This window comes from Cebidichthys violaceus, unplaced genomic scaffold, assembly GCF_023349555.1.
Source record: "Cebidichthys violaceus isolate CVI_PGR_0920_01 unplaced genomic scaffold, fCebVio1.0.p SCAF_83, whole genome shotgun sequence".
In the NCBI taxonomy this organism is placed as follows: domain Eukaryota; kingdom Metazoa; phylum Chordata; class Actinopteri; order Perciformes; family Stichaeidae; genus Cebidichthys; species Cebidichthys violaceus.
This window is the reverse complement of record NW_027176968.1, coordinates 477,501-503,955: the sequence shown is the minus strand read 5'-3', so window position 1 is coordinate 503,955 and position 26,455 is coordinate 477,501. Positions and strand designations below refer to the sequence as shown.

General features: G+C 41.4%; 1 protein-coding gene across 1 annotated transcript in view; it reads right to left on the bottom strand.

The window, feature by feature from the left end:
• The window catches only part of ppp2r3a (protein phosphatase 2, regulatory subunit B'', alpha), a 56,719-nt gene that overhangs the window by 27,717 nt on the left and 2,547 nt on the right, over window positions 1-26,455 (bottom strand). The gene's annotated exons all lie outside the window — the stretch shown is intronic.

The window sequence follows — 26,455 nt, the reverse complement described above, 5'->3', positions numbered from 1 at the left end:
ATACCATTTTACATAAAATATTGTCATGCTGCAGAGATGTCCTGGTCTACACATCATAACCTACAGACTTAAGAAAACATCTTTGTGTGGTACAGATCCATGCAAGAGTCACACCATAATCACTTTTATGTTTTTAAATAAAAATTACTTTAATGTAAAAAATTATCATCCCTTCTAATATTGCAAATCATATCACAATTGAAATATCAGTTAACCTACAAGTTACATTTTTACAACTTAAAGTTAGCAAAATGTAGGCACATACAGATTTCCATTTGCCAGGAACTAACAGAGCCGAAGTCATTTTTATTTACTTCTTGTATCAGTTTTAGTCTTTAACTGCACAAATTTCTCTTTTTGTTCTGTTTTCACTCCCCCTTCAGAGGCAACATGTTCCTCAGAGCTGTGCCCTCCTATGTCCAGGCTTATACAATAAATACACACACATTAAATGTAATACTGTGGTGAAAAGGCACAACCACACACCTCACTCTAAAGCTTAACTATACAAACAAACTGTATTTATAGAAACTGTCCGGTTATGTAAGTGTTATTTTCAGCGCAAATTTCAATCTACAATATAATTTTAAAAGAAAACAAAAAAGTAAAAACCCACAGTCTTGAACTCAAATAATTGATATTAAAACAATTTCATTTCATTTTGTGAAGACCCTGCCAATACAGGCATGCAGCTAATAGTTGATATAAGTTCAGAACTGCATACAGGGATGCAGGGCTTTTAGAATAACCACAGAAAGAACAACACTGAAAGTTTAATACAACTATTATAACTGAGAGTGCGGACATATGATCTATCCTGGGTTCTCTGGAGAAGTATGGAGCCAAAGGTTCTTACTTAAAAGTGTGAAAAAGAGCAACTGGGAGGAGGGGGGAGGAATGATTGGTGGGTTTGTGGGTGGGGGAGAGTGGCTGGCAAGGTGGGGATGGGGGCTCGTGGCACCTGGAAAAACAACTATAAAGTAGTTGTATGGAAAAAAACAGGCGGTCGCCTCATCTTTGCGTCTCCATTCTCTCCACACAAACACAACAGCTGGATGCTGCTGAATCAGTCTCTTGAGCAGGAAATTACACTTCCTGGCAAGCTGCACTTGAAATCTGGACAGACAGTTAGAAATAGACTATTATGGGTTAGTAATCTCACACACACACACACACACACACACACACACACACACACACACACACACACGTACACAAAGACTCACACTCCTTCCTCTTTGCTGTACACACACTAAATATATGTGTACATATCTTAGTGAACGGCAGCTTCCCAAAGTGATATCGAGCATGTAAACAAACTCCACTGGTGTTTATAACACTTTGCAACCTCCACACACATGCACGCGCATACTGTACACCCACTCATGAATGCCTGCACATGCCTCACTGACACATATTACAGAAAAAAAAAGATTTAGTAACGAACACACACACATTCTGTGGCGTCTGTTCAAGCCTTGCTGTGATCTAGTGGCAGCTGAGCGATGTTTCTTTTCTTTTTTTCTTTTTTTTCTGGACATATTTTATGGGCGAGTTAGTGGAGAATGCATGGAGGTATCAGCTTTCAGTTCAATGTCAACAAGCGAAAGCGTAAAGCTGAAAGCAGGAATGTCATTAAACATAAAAAATGTGAATTTATTTTTAAGAAGTCTTGCAAGAAAATATGAAAAAAAACTTGTTTTTGTTAATTCTCACACGGTATTTACTACAAATACAGGTAGCACTATGGTTTATTTCATTGTAAAACCAACACATTTTCATCAGATTTAAAGTACATAGTGAAGGTTACCTTTATTAGATTTATGTGAGGTTTTGACAAAGGGCACCATAATGCAATTTGCAGTGGAATTCTTATCAGTCTCCTTAATACTTTGCTTCCTGCACATCCTACTTCTTTTATTGCTCTCTGTCTGCATGAATGGATTCAAAAGCAGAGCAAAAGAAGGTCGATTGTGTTCCCTGAGATTATTTGTGACAAACTTTTCCCCTCTCTCCTTCCAATCCTCTCTCTCTCTTTCTTTGCTCCCTCTCCCCATCTAAAAAAAGTATTTCCTTCAATGTGACCTTCCCCAGGAAGCACTAAATCCCCAGAGGCCACTTGTCACAACCTGTGTGTGTGTGTGTGTGTGTGTGTGTGTGTGTGTGTGTGTGTGTGTGTGTGTGTGTGTGTGTGCGAACATCAGCAAATGTGCACGAAAAGAAGTTGTGTACTTTGAGTGACTTTGCCCACGTGAATACTTGCATGTTGTTTTGCTGTGTGTGTTAGGGGCCTCACAGGGGAAGTGGGTCTTTGTGAAGAAGAAGGCCCAAATAGGAACCGTAAACATACCCCCAGGGAGAGAGGACAGGTCTATACTAGCCCTCTCACTGTATACACAAACACACAGCTTGATGCACAACCCCAGTGCTGCTACTGTGATCACACAAAGACAACAGAGAGCTCTGCTATGCCATCAAATACTAAACAGAACCGAGTGAGAGACTAGTGGCTTTGTGGAAATTGACTTCTGCCCCACAATGGGGGACAACAGTTGTAACAAAACAGGGATTAATTGGCTTTATACAACATTACTCTCCTTTGAGAAACACAAACACATGCTCATAAGGAAATTAATACAAAACACGTGCAAACTCTGTACTACAATGTGCAGCTATAAATGCATTTGATCAATTTCTGTGTTCCATCCATCTATCCTTTCAGTCTTTAAATCTTTCCCTCTCTTTTCCCCTCTACCACACTCTGATTGTAACAAATGTCCAACGAACTAACTGCAGTTATGACACAATTATCTTCCTCTTTCTGTAATCCATATATGAATTATTTATCGACTCTGCCCGTTTGCCTCCACACAAACAGTCATACTTTCTTGAAAATAGAGTCAAATTGATTCAGAGTTTGTTCATCAGCTGTGGATTAATCAGATGTCTTTCTGTCATTTTTTGGCAGAGGAACAGAGGTGTGTCGATAGATAGAAAGATACTTTGAAGGACAGCTCTGTCCTCGTCAGACTGGGACCATTATCTCACAATTATCATCATTTTCTGCCTCGGCTACAGCTGCAGAGAAAGTCAGACTAGGAGAGACAAAGGAGAAAGATGGCCTGTCTGGCAATCAAACTGTTCAAAATGGTAAGAAGAGAAACAATTGTGTTTCTTGTGCAGGAGAGAAAACTGCAAACTAAAGGTAATTAAGTTTTTCTTTCTTTAAATCTGATATCAAACTGTTTGCAGAGAGTTTTGGTGGTCCAACACAAAGCATGAACCACATCTTCATAACACTAAGTTTGAATATTACAACCATCCCCTCCAAATCTTCCTCTGTCTACTTTCCAATAAACCTTAAAGTCAAATATGTGTAATTTAAAACACAGCAAGAGGTTTTGCGTTAACTGTGCCAGATGCACAAGGCCATTAGTCTTTCTTGAGGAGGAGAGCTGGAGTTTTGGCGGCCTGGATTGCAAAGAAAAGCCCCGCCAGGTCCCTCACAGAGACAAGCAGAGAGCTGCAAACCAGACGTCTGTACACAAGCCAAAATGCAAGCAGGAGAACAATCAAAGGATATCTGACACAATTAAGCATCAAGGGAAGGTTAAAGTGTCTGTGTTCATAAACCCTGAAGTAAGAAAGTTTACATATGTTTGTTTAGATTTTACAAATAGTACAAAACATAAAATAACCATTATTTACAATTGGCAAAACTTTAGGACTGAATATGTACAGATGTGTGTGTGCGTGTGCGTGTGTGTGTGTGTGTGTGTGTGTGTGTGTGTGTGTGTCTGACAGAGACTTGGGGGTTCTCTCGTTATATCTGCCAAACGTATTGTCTGGATGAGACCCATGCTGCTGAGAGCACAAATCACTGCACTCTGGAGACACGCACACTCGCACGCTCGCACACACACACACACACACACACACACACACACACACACACACACACACACACACACACACACACACACACACACACACACACGTCCCAGAGTAATATCAGTGGTCTTTATAGGTCAGAACAGCAGTCAGGGCTGAACTAAGCTGAATGCAGGCAGGTCCAGGCCTATAGGGACAGTTTTATAAAATCACTGTGGAGGCATTTCTAATGGAAATAAAGAAAGGAAACACGGGACAAAAAGACTGCTGATTTACATCTGTATAGTTGCTATATATCTCAATGTTATGACAGAAGTTGATCAATCTGTTTTCTATTACTTTTCCCTACCAGCCAATAAAGTGGAGTGGTATGTGTAGGTCACTGCAGTAGGCAGCAGTAAAGGCATTTCTGCTTCTATAGGCAGCACAGTTGAGAATGGCCTCACACTGAAAACATTACAAATGTACCACTGCACAGACCAAACTAAAAACATGTGTGAAGTAGATAGCACTGAACGCCCATAAATGATAGCATTAAGTTTGCCCAGCCCTGGCTCCAACAAACCTGACTATTTTTTTTACAATTTTAGTGTAACTAATGTTGTCCATGATTATAATTGTATATAAAGTCTATGTGGGGGAAACTGTGAGCAGAGAGACAACAACAGGCTATTTCCTACAGTTTAGAGAAGATCATACATTATCCTATGGGCATCCATTAAGAGCTGCAACAAGTAGTTTATTAATATTATAGGCAACTATTTTGATAATAATAAAGTAAAAGCAATGCCAAAAATGAGTGTGTACCAGGATGTGATGCTTTTCTTCGTCTTTCTCTATATCTCACAGTAAACTGAATACTTGTACTTTGGAATCTATTTTCTAACAATTAATATACAATCAATTTATTGAGACAATATTTTTGAGTTTAATCCTTTCATTGATTAATAAAGCATAGTGTAAGTTAGTGAAATTGTGCTTGCATTAGCGGACTGACATCAGCTGCTTCCTTCATGCTTCGTAGTCAGCAGTCGCTACGAAGGGTCAGTTCCTTCACATGTTTCTGACTGAAGCTGAGCTGAGCACGGCTAACCCAACATTTAACATACCATCAAAAACTACACACAGAACATGCACTCTCGAGTTTGACTTGTTTCTGGAAAATCTGTAATGTTACAAAATACCGCAAACCTAAAGGATTCTTCTTAAAAATGTTTAGTTACCATGAATACAATGAAGGAGCTGAAAAGTCAACATAAAAGACTCTCAATCTCACTCGGTCCATCATTTCTGCCTTTCTCCTGCTTTCCTCTTCCCCTTTTATTCTCCACCTCACACTCCCTCCTCTCTTCATCATCTCCATCCCTCCTTCACTTAATTCTTTCCTCCTCATCTCCAACTGGCTGCACGCTCCTGCTTCACAGGCTGAGTTGGCACAAGTGCTCCTCCACAGTTCTACAGGACACACGGACACACACGCATGCACGCACACACACACACACACACACACACACACACACACACACACACACACACACACACACACACACACACACACACTGTATATCTCCTTAGAGAAGGTGTTCAGGGCAAAGAGGATGTTTTTGTGCTCCTGAGCAGATGAAGGAAAACATTGACTCACGTCTTTTCTTATCCTTAAATGTTTCCTGGTTAAAAAAGCATGGCCTTGTATGGCTAACACACAGTCTCTCTCTCACTCTCTCTCTCACACACACACACACACACACACACACACACACACACACACACACACACACCCTGCTTTTCTACTGCAGAGGGTAAAAAAAACATGCCACTAATAAGCAACACTGTAGGCCACATGAGATGATGATGATGAAAGCTGGCATCTGCTAAAAAAATATTCAAACATGTAGTGTGCACACACACACACACATTCATATTTGTGCACACAGAAACACAAATAGCAAAGAGAACATGCACACATTTGCAGATACAAACGTACACAATTAAACACACCTCAGTGCCACACTCATACAGATACAAACACGCACGTTAATTCAAGCATGCATAAGCACACACCTACACACAAACAAAAATAAACACCGACACACTTTCACACACTTTCTCACACACAAACACGCACACACGCACACACGCACACACACACACACACACACACACACACACACACACACACACACACACACACACACACACACACACACACACACACACACTGTCCACCCTGCCTTGCCTGGAGCTCACTTTGATCCGGCCTCTGCATTGTTACAACTTTAAAAAGAACATTTTGCTAATGCACAAGGTGACACACTGACATCAGACAGTGTGTCACACGCATTGCCCACACACATGCATGCTGACGCAAAAGACAAAGAACACATATATAAAATCAAATGATTCCGCCAGTCAACCACTTTATTTCTGCTTTCACAATGCAGACCCAAAGGCCACCAGCTTACACCAACAACAAGGAACTGGACAGCTGAATGCGCACATATCCAAAACCGTACAGTAACCTGAGGAAAGAAAGCAGGAAGGAAAAGGTTCTGTTTGGAGCAATGAGGCTCAAATCAATGAGCCGAAGTATTATCAGTATCAGTTCAACAAAGTGCACTTCAATAAAACTGATCCCCCATCATCCTTTAGAAGACGACTCCATCAATTTAAAACTGCACTCCTATAAATAACACTGCCAGACTCACAATGGACACATTAGGGGACAAAAATGCAGCAAAATTGATGCAGCAAAACCAAAAATGTAAAAAAGAACCAAAAAAGATCATCTTTTTTATTAAATGCATTCTCCTTTCGTGTCAAAACCTGGCAAGGAAAACCTACACCACCCGCAACGCAACTTGACCACTGACATCGGTCTGTTATCATCATATTTGTATAATGCATTTGTAAAGAACGCACTTAGCCAAAGATGGTCCTGCTGTAAAATTAGCAAAGCCAATCCCATTAAGATTAAATGTGTTTAACAGCGGAAGAGTGGAATCTAGTAAAGATTTATCAGCGGTACAAAAATAGCTAATATGACAAACAAAACGAACGGGTGAACATAATTTATAATGGAGGTGGTGAGTGTTCAGCCACACTTAGAGCCCAAAAAGGAAGAGAAGTAGACCAAGACTAGACGACATGGAGCCAGAATCAGACCAAGTCCCAGATCCACTGCTGGTCAGGGCTTAATGGCTTGTTCCAAAACGTTATGGACTCAAACATTCCCCAGATGCCGCAGTGTTTTTACACCAACAGACATAATTCAAATGTAAAAAAATTGCAATACACAGACTCACTCATACACTTAAACCCAATACTTGTGAAACCAAACTGCATCAATCATGGAAATAAGCAGTAAACTGACAGGATGATGGATCTGCCCACTAGCAGCTGATCGTGGGATGCATGAGCGGTGCAGCCAGTGAAGTCCAGAAGTATGGTGATATGTGTCAAGTGTGGCATGACAGGTTGTCACACACAGTCACACACACTCACACACACACACACACACACACACACACACACACACACACACAGAGACTACCGAGGGTGAATCAGACACTAGAGAGGAGAAAGAGAGGGAGCAGGCATCGCCATGACAGATTTTGACGACTGCCTCCTATGTGATTTCTGATCACATTCGCATCGTTATTGAACCAATTAAGAGCGAAAGAGGCCAACATTTAAAGCTGCAAACTACATGAAACAGAGGCAGATGTTAGGAAACAGAGGCTAAACTTACAGCAAGTGCATTACTGTTTGTAAAAAATCAGGCAAACTGTTACTTTTCCATGAATACTTTCACACAGAACAGGAATATTATGCAGGGAAAAAGCAACATTGTTGTCGTTTTTTGAATGAGGTTGATTTTTCTTCTTTTTTTTTTTTAAATGAATAAAGGCATCAACCAATCCTGTGCTCAACCCCTAAAGAAGCTTGAATACAGCAAGCATAGATATGTGAAAAAGAAGTATAAAATATTGATGACTGTCACAGTTCACATCTTAAACACCTCCGGCCTCTCTGGAAATGTAGTCTGGACGTCTAAAAGTAGCATCTTAAAGACGTCTCATCAATGACGCACAGTATATACAGTGCCACAGGAAGACGTATAAAAATAAATGTCTCTCACTCCTCTAAAGACGTCTTCTGGACGTCCAAACATACTGACTTTCAGACATGTTTGTGCTCACCGGGCAGTTACATGTAGGCAGCAGGACTATGTGTTTACAATGAAAGAAAGAGTGGAGATCTCCAGAATTTAACACAAATCCATATAAGAGCATGTTTAGACTGGAGAGCCAAAGCTAGACTAACTAGTCTGAGAGCTGTTTGTGTGTGTGTGTGTGTGTGTGTGTGTGTGTGTGTGTGTGTGTGTGTGCGTGTGTGTGTGTGCGTGTGTATGTGTGCGTTGACTGCTGTCCCTGTCCATCAGAGGGTCATATGAGGAGCAGATTAGGGTTTCTAACCGCAAACCCCTGTCGCCATGGCCCCATCGTCACCGAGAAGGTGAGGAGAGTCATCGTGTTCCTAACCACCACTGACTCACCCCTCCTTATCTCACCGCCATGCAAGAGTACACACACACACACACACACACACACACACACACACACACACAAACACACACAAAACCACATCTAAATCAGGACTTTGTGGTACAGCCTGTCTCACGTGTTCTTCATCCCTTCTGCAGCCTTCAACATCTCAACCAATCATGTCAGTTTGAGCCAGAGCAGAAGAATACCATCATCCAAATTAGGACAGCAACTACTGGTTATTTACATTTTCAATACTTATTATTTTCACAATCAAACAATTAATAGTTTATAATGTAAGAGTCAGTAAAAAGCAATTTTGATTTATTCATGAACACCAATCCAAGGGATAACATGTTAAAGTGAAAACACTTTTTTCCAATACGGTGCTAACATGTAAAAGACCTTAAATTAAACAGTAAGACTAGACTCTTACTACATCAGTCCAAACTAAACTAAAAAGACAAAACTATAGGGCAAAAACAGATTAATATCACAATTTCATTAATATCCTGTCACCTTATTACACCAGAAAACCTCTAAATGTCCCTCTTATTTTTATCTCATATTTAATGGAAAGTTGTTCCCCAGTGTTGGACCATCAGTGCAAAACGAGAAGATATTCATTGAATAGAAAGAGGCAGCAAATCCTTACATTTGACAAAATGGATCTAAGGAATGTTTGGTGTTATCTTTTTTTTACAAAGTTTCTGTTGATCTCCAATCCAAAAAACATGTGTTTCTTTAATTACCCTTTGATAAAACAATAATATGTGACTGATATCGCTACAAAGTCTGGAAGACTAAACTTATTAAGACTTACATTTCTTACAACACTTCATGCTACTGCTTTTTGCTGACCCTTAGGCCTAACCCTGTAATCAGGATTTCCATGATGTATGTTGGTATGGCAAATTTGGTGGAAATCGACTCAACAGTAATATAATTCCTCCCTACTATTAGCGGTTTTCATCTACCTCTAAGACCCCGACTCTACTGAAGTCTACTTCTTGTTGTATTTCTCTTAAATGGGGACTGTTCATGATCTGGCATGCAAAGCCTTGTGGGTTTCAACTCTTTATTGAAAGCCTTAAAAGGCAGCGGCGATGTCATCTCACCATAGTTTTAAATTTGAGAATGAAATATATCATCTTGATATTTTGGTGTGTTTTACTGTACAGCAGTTTCAGCAGGACCAGCTATGGCGGTCTGTGGAACCAGCTGTCACTTTAAGCCTGTTAGGGGGGTATTTACAACCCAACATACAAACAAGCCCATAAAACTGGACCTGCCTAACCTCTCACTCAACCCTCCTCCCTCCCTTCTATTAAACTTGTGGCTGCACACAACCTCAACTGAAGGAAAATTAGTGGGAACAACAATAAAATCACAACATCAAGATTTTGATTGATACTAAAAGGGCTTCATTAAAGCCAGGGATGAAAGCAAGACTTTAAAAAGTAACTGTATTGCTCGTTTATAAGCTCAGTTAAGCCTATGAATAAATGTAAAGCACAATCACATTTAAAAACATGTGAAAAACACAAATCTGCCTTTCTCTAGCTCTCTCACTCACACACACACACACACACACACACACACACACACACATATACATGCCACATCCGCCGTTACCGTGTTATTTTCCTCCCCAGTGTTTAGAGTCTATTCTTGGCGTTGTGTTTGGGCATGTGACCCAAGTGGCTGCTCACAGTCGAATGTCCGGCTGCCTTTTCATCTCAGGGTATGAATGTGTGCACATGTCCGTGAGTCTCACTGTCTCTGAGTGCGTCACACAGAACCTGATCCACAGAGACGGGGCCATGTTCTCCTGGTCCACGTCACCACAAGACCACCAAAATCTTCACTCTTGTCCTTTCCTTTTCCCTCCCAGTGCATGCCAACTATCTGCCCTCAAAATGTCTCCTATTTTATTCTTCTAGCGCTCTCCCTCTTCTCTTCTTTAATCCTTCCTCTCTCAATCAGCACCTCTTTGGTTGTATCCACACACTGTGATTCTGAAAGACAAATACCACCAGTCTCTTCTCTCCTTCTTTGTGTGCTCATGTTTTTAATGGTGCTTTTATTTCATCTGTTTGAGACATCAACGGACAGGGTGTTTCATTCACTCAATTACCCATAAACCCTCATTGTGTGCCAAGTGCATACAGTCTCTGGCTGAGATGTGGGTTTAGCCGAGCATGTGGCTGTGGCTCTGCCGCTATAAGCCCGGTGTTTAGGTCTAGACTTTCCTAATGAAAAGCAGCCCTCTTGTACAGCACACCGCAGTCAAAGTTTGGGATTTTACGTCGATCAATCGATGAGTATGCATGTAAATGTGCAGGAAAACATACATACATTGCAAGAGAGACTTTTCCAAATGGAATAATTCTTTGAGGTGTGTCCCCATACAACATCTGGCTAGGAGCCAGTTGCACCTGCTCTTTGTGTGTTCGATCTGATGAGTTAAAGCTTAACTGTTACTAAATGATGATTTACATTTCCATACACTATAACCCATTACAAACTAGCTCTTATGTAGCCACTAAAAATGTAAAGCAACTAATGCTTCCATACATTGGCGACACATCTGATCTGACACTTATAACTTATAAATAACTTATAAATTGATGTAATTTGGGATGGTTTTACAAATAAAACACTACATAGATCCAAAATACTAAATAGCATTGGTTAGATCATCGCATATTTCTCACTGCATGAATACTACTAACGCTAACAGACATTTCTTCATTTATGCATATACATAGCTAAATGACGGCAACACCTATTTTTACAAAAGAGAACAGTTAAGTTCACCATATCGTTTGCCCCCCAACAACTGTTATTTCTGTCAGCTTTGTTATAGCCTCTGATGCGATATAGTGACGTCCTGTTTATAGTTCAATCTTTTGATTGGACAGCATTCCCCTCAATCAATTTCACTTAATAGCTAAGACATTTCTAAAGTTATAATGGTGCAACCACATTCAAGAAATCACTTTTTAGGAACTAGCTAGCTTTAAAAATGTAGTGGTGGATTTCAGAATAGCTGGTTACACCCAATCCAGGTGAGCACAAGAAAGGGAGGAAGATGAAGCGTCTTTGAGTATTTAGAAAAGCTCTATATAAAATTAAAGTATTATTATTACTATTATGAAGGACAAGGAAAGATGCTTCTACTGCCTCAATGAAAATGTGTGAACACTCAGGAAGCACCAGTTGAAAGAAAAGCGAGAAGGAGGGCAGTAAAAGACAGTGTGAACAAAAGGTAATAAGATGGCAGAATAAAACAAGATTGAAACATAAGTGGCTGCATAAAAAAGAAATGAACATAATGTAATATGACATAATGAAAAGAGCTTGTTTGTCCAAACAGGTTAGAAAACTGGGTTTGGCCTGATCAAAGATTAAAGCAAACATAAGAAGTGAAGGAAAGAGTGTTTTTTCTGGCTGCCAAATATAGCTCCAAGCTGTATTTACGTATCTCTACAATGTGTGTGTGTGTGTGTGTGTGTGTGTGTGTGTGTGTGTGTGTGTGTGTGTGTGTGTGTGTGTGTGTGTGTGTGTGCACATCTGTTTGTAATATGGCAGCACAAAAGCAAAGATTTACTACACGAGCCGACTCAAGTATGGCTTATTAAACTCCAATAATGTCAAACCAGGACTTAACAAAAAGCTGGGGACCTGTCTCTACTGTCAACACACACACACACACACACACACACACACACACACACAGACACACACACACACACACACACACACACACACGTGCACACATACACACACACATACACAGTTTCTTGACAGGCCGCCCAGCTTTTTAGGCCAAAGCTTACAAAGTAGAACGAACGTGGTGATGTCATGTGTGACTACCCTGTATGTAAGGAAAGTATATCGCCTGGGGCAACATATATTCTCACACACACACACACACACACACACACACACAAACACACACACACACACTTTCTTCCTGGTTTGTTTCTGTCACCTGGAGGCTGAGGAAAACAACAAGACCTTTGGTTATAGGCCAGCATGTCAAGAGTACAAAGACAATGGCTGCAGCATGTATGACTCACCATGCCACAAACACACACACACACACACACACACTCCCTTGGGTTAGGCTTAGAAAAGAACATTCCCTCATTATAGCAGCATAGCAGCAGTTCAAAGGCGGAGTGTGTGCACTGTGCTGTTACTATGGCTCTAACTGGCTGCAAGCCTGGACCATCACACCGACTACTGTCACAATTTATCATACCAACACACTGACCAATAGCCTGGCGCACACACACACACACACACACACACACACACACACACACACACACACACACACACACACACACACACACACACACACACACACACACACACACGCACACACGCAACGCTGGCTGGCCGACAGTGATGTCAATTACAGACTATCACACACTTCAAAATGATAAATAGTTAAAGACAATGAGAGATGAAAATAATATGAACAAATTCAATGGAAAAAAAAACCTCAACAAAGTCTGAAGCTGCTTTTTGAAACCGTCCAATGGGATCCAGACCTTTAAAGGCTGATCAGCTTTGGTTTCAAGTCTGAAGGAAAACACCCAGCAGGCTCTGCTCAGAGGACGTAAGTGATGCACTTGTGATAATAGAGCTGTAACTCAGTAACATACTGTAGGAGGTTTCCCCCGCCTTTCACAGCTCTGAAAGTGGCAGTAAGGATTTTTATTTGAACTTAGAGTTGACAGGGAGCCAGTAGGAGAAAAGAAAAATTTGCATTTGAGAACAGAAGTTATTTTTTGACCCATAACAGTACATGTAACAAAATAATCTAAGCTTAGAGGTACTTGCTGTTCAAACACATCTCACAACCTCAAAAATGATCTGGATATTATCTTCAATGATGTGGATAAATAGTTTTGAGCATCATGACCCCGAAAAGATGACTCGTTTAATTAGCATTTGATCAGTTCAGTCCAAAAAAAAAAAAAATGTGGTTTCAAAAAAACTGTAAAGTGAACATTATTATAATTTTTATTATCGATAAATATATATTGCAATAATTATCAACATTGATCAATACAAAAAACATAAAATAGATCATTCATACAATGTGACTTACACATAGTGAATCTACTCAATGAGCTAAAGAAGAACAGAGCACTAAACTTGAAAAGACAGTAAGGACTGGATTTCATCATCACTACTGGAAGTCAATATGAAGAATGAGATGCTTTGCAGTATGTGGCTGTGTAAGGTAGGTCAGAGGGAGGACAACAGCCTTGTTAGACCTGCCTTATCTGGAGTGGTGCAACACACACACACACACAATAAGCAGCACACAAATCTCCAACAAAACCCAAGTCAAGTCCTTGTCTGCCTCAAATCCCTCATGCATATGGTATGACGGCATGCCGTATGCTGCTGGGATGTGTCATTGGCTCACATCTCAGTGTGCATGTGTGTGTGTGTATGTGTGTGTGTGTGTGTGTGTGTGTGTGTGTGTGTGTGTGTGTGTGTGTGTGTGTGTGTGTGTGCGTATTCCCATAAAAGTTGAGAGGGGAGTAAATGCTATCATGTTAAGTTGGTGTGTCGATGTCTTTCTTCTTACCATTAGCTTTCAGTAAATACTATAAATGTAAACGTGTGTGTGTGTGTGTGTGTGTGTGTGTGTGTGTGTGTGTGTCTATGTCTTTCCGTATAACATGAGCAGGCAGTGATTCCAAATTTTCCAGTGAGTTACTGAGCTCCTGGCAGACAGAGAAGGCAGACACACAGTCATTCTGTCGGTATACTGCCAAGCCTTCCATGTCCTCGTCTCACATCTGTATGCCGTTACACACACACACACACACACACACACACACACACACACACACACACACACACACACACACACACACACACACACACACACACACAGAGAGAGAGGTTTATAACAGTAATAACTGAAAAGAAAGAGCCTACTGTGGATACATTAAGTCACGTTTTAATTCTTGAAAAGAGGCATCAACTTCACAGTCAAGGATTTGAGTTATTAGTTTTCGAAGAAGTATAATATAAAAGGCTGAGAATATTTTCAGCTCCTTTTTACTGCAACTTTCAACAGATGAAACTGGTACCATCAATACTGATACTTGAATATAAATAATCATTCTCTCTTTTTATCTTTACAATTTCAGTTCTCAGAAAACAAAGAGCAACAAGCCTTGGTTTATTCAATTATACACGTGCCATCTTGCCTTAAGCGCCCCTTTCTAATCAACAATCTCAAAGTGTAATTCCCCACCAGTGGAAATGCGCAAACACACACACACACACACACACACACACACACACACACACACACACACACACACACTTGTGATCCCTCAGGACTTGGCTCCTCCAGCAGCAGTGACAGTGTGACTGTGTTGGCCTTTGAAGTCAGGAGTCAGTCAACCTCTGGGAAACTGGCTTCACCCCATCTCCACCCTTCAGTCAGCAAATAAAGAGCAGTTTCCCGAAAAAGCCTCATTATGAAGTCAAGAGAGAGGAGCTTCTAGTTATAATGATCCATTCAAAAAGCCTTGGGCCTTTGTATCAAGTTAAGTCCAGAGTTTGTTTCATCTTTTGGGAAATACTTGCTCATTTCAAAAGCATCAGTCATTCGTCCGTGTCTTTAAAAGCTTCCCATCTCCTTTTTTCCCAGTGACACACTGCGCTGTTTGGGATTAAGACTCCGGGTTTTAGCAGAGGAGATAATCAGACTTAAAAAGAGCAGAATTGAGGAAGTCCATCATGCTTAGAGAGACAGAAAGAAAGGAGACATTGACATTTTGGGGAGGAAAAAAAAACTTCACAGATTTGAGTTAAAACACCTTTCCCCTACAGCTGCTCACATCCACACATCTGAAACACTAAAATCCACAGACACGAGACTGAGCTAAGAAAAAAAAAAGGCATTTCTTTACCTTAAATGTTTGTCTCCATTTAGAGAATGGCTCCTCTTTTAACTCTTAATTTGACAACAAACTAATCCTGACAACAAGACGTGTTTTAGATTCTTACAACATGACTTTTGAGAAAGCAGTCCGACAGTGAGATGAATATACTGGAGGCGTATGTTGCATCCAGAGAGGAGGGCGTACGGAGGGCAACGCTGGCGTCCTTAAGTGTACAGCCTATATATAAGTCCTGGCGCCTGCGGGTAAAGTAGCCTGCATTCCCCTGATTCAGCCTCAATGATGGATACTTTAGATACGTCCTCTCACCGTCACGGCCTTGCCAGGGGGTGAATCTTAACACTCAACTCCTAACCTCACCTCCTTTGCCCCTTATTACCCCTGCATGCCAGAAAATGTGCCAGTTGATCCACATATCTTTTCAGGATGCACCTGGAACAAATATAAACAGGAATGGATTGTTGCATCATGTGTATGGATAGCAGTTTTCATCATTTAACTGTAAAGATTATATTGAGCTCGCAATATGGCCTACAGCTATTTTAAGATTTCAGGAGGAACTATATTTGTTAAAGGCAAAATATTTGGGTCTCAACCCCCACAGTGGGTCATGAGATCATTGACAGGATAAGAAAGGAGAAAATAAATATAACACATTTATACTTTAAGACTTTCCTCTTATACTTTGTTTCCCGCTTGTAAATACCTGGCTAAAATTATTTTATTTTTTTTAAATCTCTTTTTGGTTTAACTGGTCGTCACTGGAAGCGATATGTTCTACACTGATTGTAAACATACTGTTAAAAAGGGAAGAAGAAGCCAAGACGAGGAATCAAGGAAAGAAGGAATGTGACTAAACAACAAAGTAACAACATATTCCCTGTGCGACTGAAAGGACAGATGATGGAGGAGTCTGTTGTGTGTTTTTTGGCTCCGCTCGACATCTCTTAACTTAAGCTTTCATTTGTTTGGGTGCATTGATATGTGCATGTGTGTAACCACACATACAGTATCTGATCCTCAAGGCATGTGTGAGTCTATGAAAGTTAGTCTCCTGAAAGTTGACATTATGATGATGCCAAAGTTCTAACTCTATCTATAACTATTGATTTTCAGGCAGGAACTTCTCTCCTTGTATGCGAGTGTGTGTTTGTGTGCGTATGTGCGCTGTATGTTATGACCCTAAAACTGTGGGAGTGCCTTTATCATCAACAACAACACAGTCCCAGCCCGGCTCCCCGAGGACCCGAACACTAAAAGCCCCTCTGGTTCCCATGAGCGCACGGCCCACGCACTGGATTGTGACGCCTTCTATTGTGGAACTCTACACAACGTTGCTACAAATAAACCAGTAAACAAAACGAGTTTAATCACAACGTTACCATGATGAATTACAGTATAATTACACACACGGGCCACATCAATGTAGTCAACATGAAGTTGGTCCTGTCACTCTGTTTCTGAGATGAATGCTTCAAAACTCAGCCTTTAATCAAGATGCAATCAGAAAGTACAGACTGGGAAAGCCTGAGCATGGGATTGTATTCTAATTGTAGCTAAATTTACCTTGTAGTATGTTGACATTGTAAACACACTGTGACTTCTAAAGATAACTTTAAAATCTACTTTACACAGTTATAAAGTAGAGTATAAAACCCCAAAAGAAGTCTGTGTCTTGAAATAAATCATCTTTAGAAAACAAGATAAAGGCCCTTCAAAAAAACAAATGACTTAATGTTTGTGTGACATGGGAAAGGATCAGGAAAATATGTGAAAATGTTAGGAAGAGAGAACCAAGCATAACAGTTTATAACAGCCATTAATGAGCATATTTACAAATAAAACAAGCACAGATAAGATCCCTGCATCCCAAGGCTGATCAAGACAATCCAGATATTTATGATCGTATAATCAAGAAGAACAGATTGACTAGAAAAGACTTTTGTAAGCTTTATTCTCCATGACGGATGGGAGAGAAAACGTTTCCAACACTGAAAGCAGCAGTAATTAATACAAAAACACAAATTTAGTGTAAAGTACTTCTTTGAAGGAAGCACCGATGCAAGTTACCAATAGCTTATTATGCAGATCAGGTATTAATCATGAGTTTCTATCTCAATGTCAATGGAACAGTTACATTCATTAAGTCTCAGTCAAGCTTTTAGTGCCACAATTATCCCTGACCTCATGGTACCTTACATAAAAATGATTCCAATGAGAAGCTTCATGCTTCACAAAACGTGGTGATGCAAGGTGTTGGTTATTAAAGCAAAAAATAATTGAGGGTTAAAGGATAGGTCAACATTTTTAAAAAACACTCACACAATGCTATTCTCTGTAACTGTTTCTTCTAAAGTGATTTCAGCAAAAGTGATGGATGGAGGAAAAGATCCACGGGCCTCTATCTACAAAATCCCCCTTATTCTGTTCCCTCTCCTGTGACTCCCCTCCACCCTTGGAAAGAGAAAGACGGCAAAAAAACACGAACAAAGCCCAGAACGCTATGAAAGATCGCAAAACAACAAAGAAAGGGGGAAAGAGAGAGAGAGAGAGAAAGAAAGTCAGAGTAGATGGAGTGTGCAGGTGATGTGGCCACAGCTGCAGCTGTACAACAAGCTGTCTTTGATTCACTGCAGTTCAAACACATAGCAGGAGAATCACCTCACTGATGAAAGAGCGCCGGTGATATCAAACTACCACATCTTAGCTCTCCCAGGCATGGGGCACTGACACACACACACACACACACACACACACACACACACACACACACACACACTAATATACTCACTGGAGAGGAATCTCGAGAGTAATGATCGGAGAGCATGAAGATATTTATACCAGCATTATAAAGGCAAGGGTGCAGGTATGTGCAGCAGTTCGTCCTCTACTGTATACGGACAAATATTCTAATCACACACACAAAATGAGACATTCAGTTTGGATCAGACAGTGACTCTAACGTCTCTGGTGTTTCTCCCCCGAGGGGCCTGTACCTGGACAGATGAGAAGTCAGAGGAAGAAGATATTGGGGGGGGGGGAAGAGAGGAAGAAGGCGTAGAAAGGCCGTCTGAACAGATCAGAAGACAAATGAAGAAGATGTAGAGGACAGAGTAAGGAGAGGGGAGGAAGGACAGAAAGAAACAAAGCAAAAGAGAGACAGCAAAAGTCCTTAGTCCTTAGTCCTTATACATGTTTAAAGCTGCTTCCAGAAAGGCAAAATAGGGAAGGGAGAATCCAAGTTTCCATCCAACCGTCAAGGGAATTTTGAGTAAACTCTCAAAATGTCACAAAAAAAACAACTAAATGCTAAAATTCCTCATTCCCAACAGCTGGGCTTAAGTGAATAAACAGGCTTCCTGAATGAAAAAACAAAACATCCGCAAGGAAAACTTAAAGAGACAAGCTGTTATTGTCTTCTATTGTCAGCAAATGTTGCGCATATTTCATCCGTCCATCCCAAAATGATCAAAAATAAAAGAAATGGATTAAGTTATAATGCTATTGCATGGATCAACATACAGCCAGACTCACACGTGCAGCAGCAACAGGTGTGACATCTCTGGGAGGTTTTCAAAGAGTCTGACGGACAACATTTCAAGACGTTTTCTGGGCTCTTGCACAATGGAGCTGAACCACGTGACCGATCATGCCAAAGCCATCTCATTTTAAAATTGAATCCACTTAAAAGTCGGAAAAACTGTTTTGCGTGATTGGTAAGGTTTGATGTTAATTATAGCCTCGCTTTAACTAAAGAGAGAAGGGGAAATGTCTCTGATGCCTCTCCAAGACATCCGAAGACGAGACAAAGACAGAAAAAAAGACCCCTGTTAGAGGATTACTTGGGTCTCAGCTCTCAGCACGACTCGGCTCTAACTACCGGTTGAAGTTACTCTCATCTGTCTGGTGTCGGTGCATGTCTGCCTCACAGCAGGGATCCAGCACTGTCTGTAGCCATGGAAACCACAAGGATGGAGCGGTCTGGATTATAGGACGTGATGGTATACAAATGACACACGCACAGAAAACCATCTTTCCATGATCAAAGTAAGGGGAAAGTCACGCAATTGGTGTCCTCAAGAGTCCGCTGGACTTTTTGTGGAAGGTGAGCTGAACGGCACACTTAGCCCTGCTTCACATCCATACAGCTCTGCTATTGGTAAAAGAGCAACTCCAATGGAGTTGTTCAAGCTCAATGCGTTGCTCAAGGGCAACTTGGCCTGTTTACTTTACGCCTGTTTACTTTACGCCTGTTTACTTTCCTCGCCCTGTCTTGCCCTGCCTTTGTCAACGCTGCACTCTTCTGGTTATGAGCCTTCCGCGTCAGCTACAGCTTCGTTACACTTGAATTACAGCCTCGTAGTTGTACACTTATGCAAACCAGGCAAGCTGTAGTTTACATCCATGTCTGTCCAAAATATATCATCACTTCATCATTTTACCCGATTAGTCATTTGCGTGAAATTGTCATAATTAGCCACCAAATTCCAATCAGTCAAACTGGACGTTTGTGCCAAAATTGAAGAAATACCCTCCAGGCGTTCTTGAGATATCATGTTCACGAGAATGGACCGGACGGGTAAGTCCGATAACATAATCCCTGTGCCACAGCTGGCGCCGGCGCCAAGGCATAATAAAACCTCATCCCTGGAACTCCAGGCCACAAAAACAAAAACGACTCCTCCATGAAATAGCAATCATACCATGTACGCATGTTACGTAAAGTTGAACCTGTCATAGCCCTCATATCCCCCTCCTTTTATGCCGCTGTAGACTACCTCATGAAGTAGAAATGCTGTGAAAGTGGGGTGAAAAGACAACGGTAATGTACAGACATGATCAGTCAAGTCCAAATTGTAGCAAGCCTGTATGGAGAAAGATGGATCATTTGAATTTAGGTCCGCTTGGCTGAGCAGAGAGGACAGATAATGCGGTAGACGGATGAGGCGGTGAAGACAGCAAAGACAGCAAAGACAGAGATGGAGGGAAAGACAGAAAGAAAGAGGCCGTCCAAAATTAATTTACCATATAGTGCGTTTAGTTTACCCTCTGGCATTTAATTGCAGTGTCTGAACTTGGAGTGTGAAATGTATGCTCTATACTGGACAGTGCCCCCAGACAACAGCAGCAGCTCTAGAAACCATCTTTAGCATTGCTCTCCTTCGAAAAAAAAAGCTGCATGATCCATGCACGGTTTTGTATGAAATCATCTCTGGTTTATGACAAAGTCAGATGCACTGAATTCCACCATGCTGTAGAGTAGTTACACACACACACACACACACACACACACACACACACACACACATAGCCACTAGTGGTCAGACTGGCAGGCAGGACGGAAGCTTGAGTGTGCTGGGATCTGACCAGTACACTGTATACTGGCTGCCAACAATCCACCACACACACACACAAAAAACACGCACACACACACACACACACCACTGCTTTGTCCAACCGCAGCCTCTGAGCGTGTGTGTGTGTGTGCATGCATGTGTGTCTATGTGTGCCCTGCAAACATGCAAAAGTGAGCGTGAGTTTGACCTTGTTTTTGTGTGTGTGCACTGCAGGCCTGCGTATCCATTAATACAAATGTGTGTCTCTCTGTGTGAGCGACTGTGTTACAGTGCCCTCTAAGTGTGTACGTATGGAAGTGGGGAGTTAGAGACACAGTATAAACAATGCAGGGACTCCCTCGGCTTGTGTTTACTGACCGAGATAAAGGGTGTCATTCCTCTCTCACCACCACCCTGCTGTACTTGCTCCTCGTCCAACCAGAAAGAGGCAGAGATGCACTTAAACCTTGGCAATGTCAGAGTCATCTTTATGTTGCCAATAAATCCTCTTGAATGGATTTAGATTAATCTGAGAGAGGGGGACAAAACAAAAGAGGGCACAGTGGTGCAATGGGGTCATTTTCTCCCCCCTGAGGGAAACAACTCCTCCTCTTCTTCTCCTCCTCCCACCTCACATGTTAATGTACTTACAGCTCTGCAAAACCACCACGCTGCCCCGAGATGCTGGCTGGCATAACAAACAGGAGCAAAGCCTGAAATAGCCTCTTTCCCCGTTTCCCATACTGCACTGGAGGTATTTTTGTGGTAAAGCGAATTCCCAACGTTGGATCAAATGATCAACCCACTTCGCCATCTTTCTACTTCCCTCTCTCTGGGAGTTTTGCTGGATTACTGTCAGTCTCTGTCTGCCGCTTTCCCCTTCATGTCTCATTCCTCTATCTCGCAATTTCTCCATTTTTTTCCCCCTCTGTCTGTGGTAGGCAGTGAGACGCATGGTCTACCCACACTGACCAATAAAAAGCAGCCCTTTGCCTCTGTCATTTAGTCAGCCTGTCTGTTATACAGCTCAGGATGTTGCAGGCCAGGACGCCCCACTGCCTCAGCGGGCCAAAACACAGACGGTCTACTTATAATGTCACAAGTTTGGGTTCCCCATGACCTTTCTTGCAAGCCGTCCTCCCCTTTTGTTTGCTGTCTTTCTAAATGTCCTGCCTCTGTTTACCAGTCTTTTTACCCGAGGGGCTACTTGCACACATTCACACCTTGAGGAACTGCAACCACAGACGGACTCTATAAACTCAGAAATGCTATTAAACGCATCCTAATGCAGCGCAGGCTTTATTGGCATGCACTGGGAGAGAACACAACCGAGCAGAAGAGTAATGAGAAGAGCAGGAGGAGTAAAAAGAGCATAAAAAGCAAGCAGTAAAATATTTTTAGCTTCCAACCCATTCATGTCTCGAACCGGAGCCAGGAAGAACCGCACTGCCATGACTATGAATGGTACTGTTAGCTAGTTAGTACTCTCTTTCTCTTTTGGCAAGGGTCCTGCCACTGGAGGAATGCCTGGTTCAGATTCATATATATATGTGTGTGTGTCTGTGTCTGTGTCTGTGTGTGTGTGTGTGTGTGTGTGTGTGTGTGTGTGTGTGTGTGTGTGTGTGTGTGTGTGTGTGCGTGCGTGTGTAGTGTCTGGACAAAGGGAGCCAGTGTGGACAACAGAACACAATCAACCACTCAATGGACAGCTATTAACTCATCGCACACAAACACACACACACACAAATTCCACAGTCCACGGACGAGAAGCAGTGACATTCAGACCCAACCAACCAATCAGCACGCTTTTACTGCAGCCACAATGGAGCCAGTCAATGAGCAGCAGAGGATGATGGGAGATCTGTAAATCAAAGTGTCCGGCTCCTCATCCCTGTCTCACTAATCTTCGCCCTCTCTCACTCCTCCTTTCTTTCTCCCCTTCCTGCTTGTTCCCAGGGTGGATCTCTCAGTGGTTTAAAGGTGGTTAGAAGAGGCCATCAGACACAGTTCACCTCCCACACACTCATGTATGAATCACCCCATTGTGGGCTGGGTTTGATTCCTAACACTGATGCGGGCTTTATTGTGACAACCACGTGCAACCACCGTGTCAGTTGTTTTTCTGTTTGTTTTTTTTTAGCCCATGTTAGAATGGGTACTGGCTAAGAAGGTGATTCACGTTAAGACTAGGGAACATGGATGTCACAAGAAACTTAGAAGTCAATAGCAATACCAGTTAAAATCCATGATTCTTGATAAACACTTGACCCTTCACTAATCATGTAATCTTCATTTTCCCCAAACATCATACAAGGAGAGGTACATTTTGTTATTGTTGTTATTTGTTATAATGTATCAATATCAAGGAAAAGATAACATAATGACAGCAGTTTTGCCCACATCACCCACAACAACTTCAAGGCTGCTTTAGGCTACAGACCAAAACTGATAAGTCGTCGCCCCCTTATCTAACCTTTCCCCTGTAATAGTAACCCACTTTTATGGCTTGCCACAAACCACAACATGCCAGAAGAACAGGTGAACTGCTAATAACCATCTCCTTATCTTGTAATTTCCCTTTCTGGATTTCTCTGCCTCACTCTCTCTTTCTTGAACCGAACCAAACTCACGCTCCCTTCGTTGATGCTGTATTAACTTTCATACATTTCTCAACTGCAAAATTGGATTTGTGAAATGAAGGTTACCAGTATGAGTGTATCAAAACAAATCTGATTAACTAAAAGTTAAAAGAAAATCTATTTGACTCAACACCTGATGGGAAAAGACAGTGATAACCAAGCAGAGCATGTAATCTGGGCTGAGATGCAGCTCCCCCCTCCCAAACACACACACACCCCCCCCACTTCTCACTATCACACTCACACTTCCCCTGTCACGTCTTCATTTTTAGCAGCTGGCAGTGTTACATGGAATATGAGACGACCACCCACCCACCCACCCACACACACACACACACACACACACACACACACACACACACACACACACACACACACACACACACACACACACACACACACACACAGTCATAAGCTGCTGGGAAAAGTGAATGACTGTGTCACTAAAAGTGCCATGAAGCTGCTAAATACAATAGTGCCTTATGTGCTGCAGTGATTAGTAACTCAGAGCTTTTGTGTGTCTGCCTGTGTGTGTGTGTGTGTGTGTGTGTGTGTGTGTGTGTGTGTGTGTGTGTGTGTGTTTACACATGGGCACACCAGTGTGTGTGCTTGCTTGTGTGTGTTGCACAACTAAAGGCAGGCGAGCACATGTGGGTGCCGTGAGCCACGTAAATCACACTCTGAATCAATTACAAAGCATAAATGTGAGAAGTCCTGCAGCAGTCGGTGGCCTGGTACACAGTTTAATGCTGGCTTGATTTTAGACACACCACACCCAAACAACACACACACACACACACACACATCCAGACGAACAGACAGACAAAAACACACACACACACACACACACACACACACACACACACACACACACACACACACACACACACACACACACACACACACACACACACACACACACAGTGAGGGCGTGGGTATGATGTAACTCATAATTACACATGAAAGTAATCCAAAAATGAAACTTAATTAAGATTTTTGCTGGATTCTGTCTTCTCTTAATGTGCATCTCTCTCTCTCTCTGTTAATCCTTTTATTACCCCCTTACATAAAACACACACATGCAGACAGAACTCGTATTATTCACACAGCGGCTGTCTGACAGAGTTAAACACAGTATCAGGGAGTTGTCCTGACTTAACCAAAGAGGTGTGTGTCTGTCCATGTTAGTTGAAACACATTTTCCACCTCTATTTTTTTGCTATTACATAACTGTTTTATCGACTGCACTCCCTATTGTATATGACCTTGCATGTCTGTGCTGTGTTTTGGATTCATCTGTATCTGTTGAATTTATGTAACAAGGCAATTTTCTACTCGCTTGATTGTAAAACAGTGAAAGACGGTTGTTTACCACTGACTTTAGCTATGAGGCTACTATGTCAATACCCTACTATAAATTGTCCATGAGTCAAACATGAGGAAGGTAAATCTGCTATATGCTTAATTGGATGTACATCCTGTGATATTTTTATAATATAATATTCACCAAGACAAATTCCTTGTACAGTATGTGCACACGTACTTGGCAATAAACCATTTCTGATTCTTTCTGCATTAAATCTCCATAACCACAGTTACTACTCCATTACATCAGGACACTCACAATATATTCACATGGGATATCGTTGCTAGGCACTTCCTGTCCTTCTACACCTATGTGAGAAATGGATAAAACCCAGATTAATATCACACATGCATGCACACTATTGCACACACACAAAGTTTTCCGCACAAAGCTTGGGAACAACAACCACCTGTGAAAAGACGCACATCTGTGAGGGACTGCTGCGATACATGAACGCGGTTTCAAAACGGACTCGGTCTCTGTCGCCAAATCTGCCCACCAATCCACCCACAAAACAACCATTTGAGCTGGGAAGCAACAGAACGAGTGGCTGATCAGTCAACTTATTCGCAACAACCTCCTCTGCTATGTGTGGATGAAAGGAGAGGAGAGGGGAGAGTCTGTGACAGGAAGAGTAATGATGTAAAAAGGGGAAAGCAAGGGCTATTTAAATGGATTCAATTGATATCAGTGGCCCTTTAAAATAGACAAAGATGGGAAATGGCAGCATCTTTTGATGTACTGTCATCATTTTGGTATCAAGAATAAGAACTCTGGCTCGGGTAAGATGATGAGCACTGAAATCCTTTGCTATAAGAGGAAAACCAAAACTACCGCTGATCACTGGAGGAAGGAGGATGCAGACTGTAAGTCTGAATTTACTCATTTCCAAACTGTAGGTTGAGATTTACACACAGATCAGATATCTGGCCCCGAGCTAGTTGAACATCATGTTTCACAGCATTCTTCTGCATCAGTCCATCCATGAGGAAAGGTGAGAAACACACGTTTGTTTCCGTCATGCAAACATAATCACACTTACAAGTTACTTTTTCTCTTTATGCTTAAAAACACATACCGGTTCAGATTGAGAAGAAGATGGAAAACACACTAAGCCCTCTGTTTAATTACAGACCTGTCATCAACACATGGTCTCTGTAGGACTGCAACTTGTTATTTTCAATATAACAGAATCTGTCAATTATTTTTTAACGATTAATTAATCGTTAACCTTTAAAACGTAAAAGAATAAAACAAAGATGGCACTCACATATCCCCAATATATGTTGGGCTGCAACTAACAACTGTTTTCATGATTCTGCCAATTATTATTTGAAAAAAACCCAACATTTTTTTTAAATCTAGAAAACATCACAGAACATATCCTATAGAAGAAGGCGATACCTTCAAATGTCTTGTTTTGTTCATCCTACAGTCCAAAACCGAAGATATTTAATAAAGTTCTATGCAATGAGGTGTACAAAGTTTGAAATAGGAAAAAAAAGAGCAGAGGTATGGGATTGGTAGTATCTGCAGATACTGAATTAAAGTTGAGACAACTAATCGATTCAAATTACAGAAAATAATTCATTCTTTTGTTTCAGCATGAGATTAAGCTGCTTTTCTTTTAATTGATAGTAAACTTTGACTGTTTTTCCGACAAAAAAGCTATTTGAAAATGTTGACAGACAATTTCATATTTTCTAAACAAAAAATACATCTATTTATC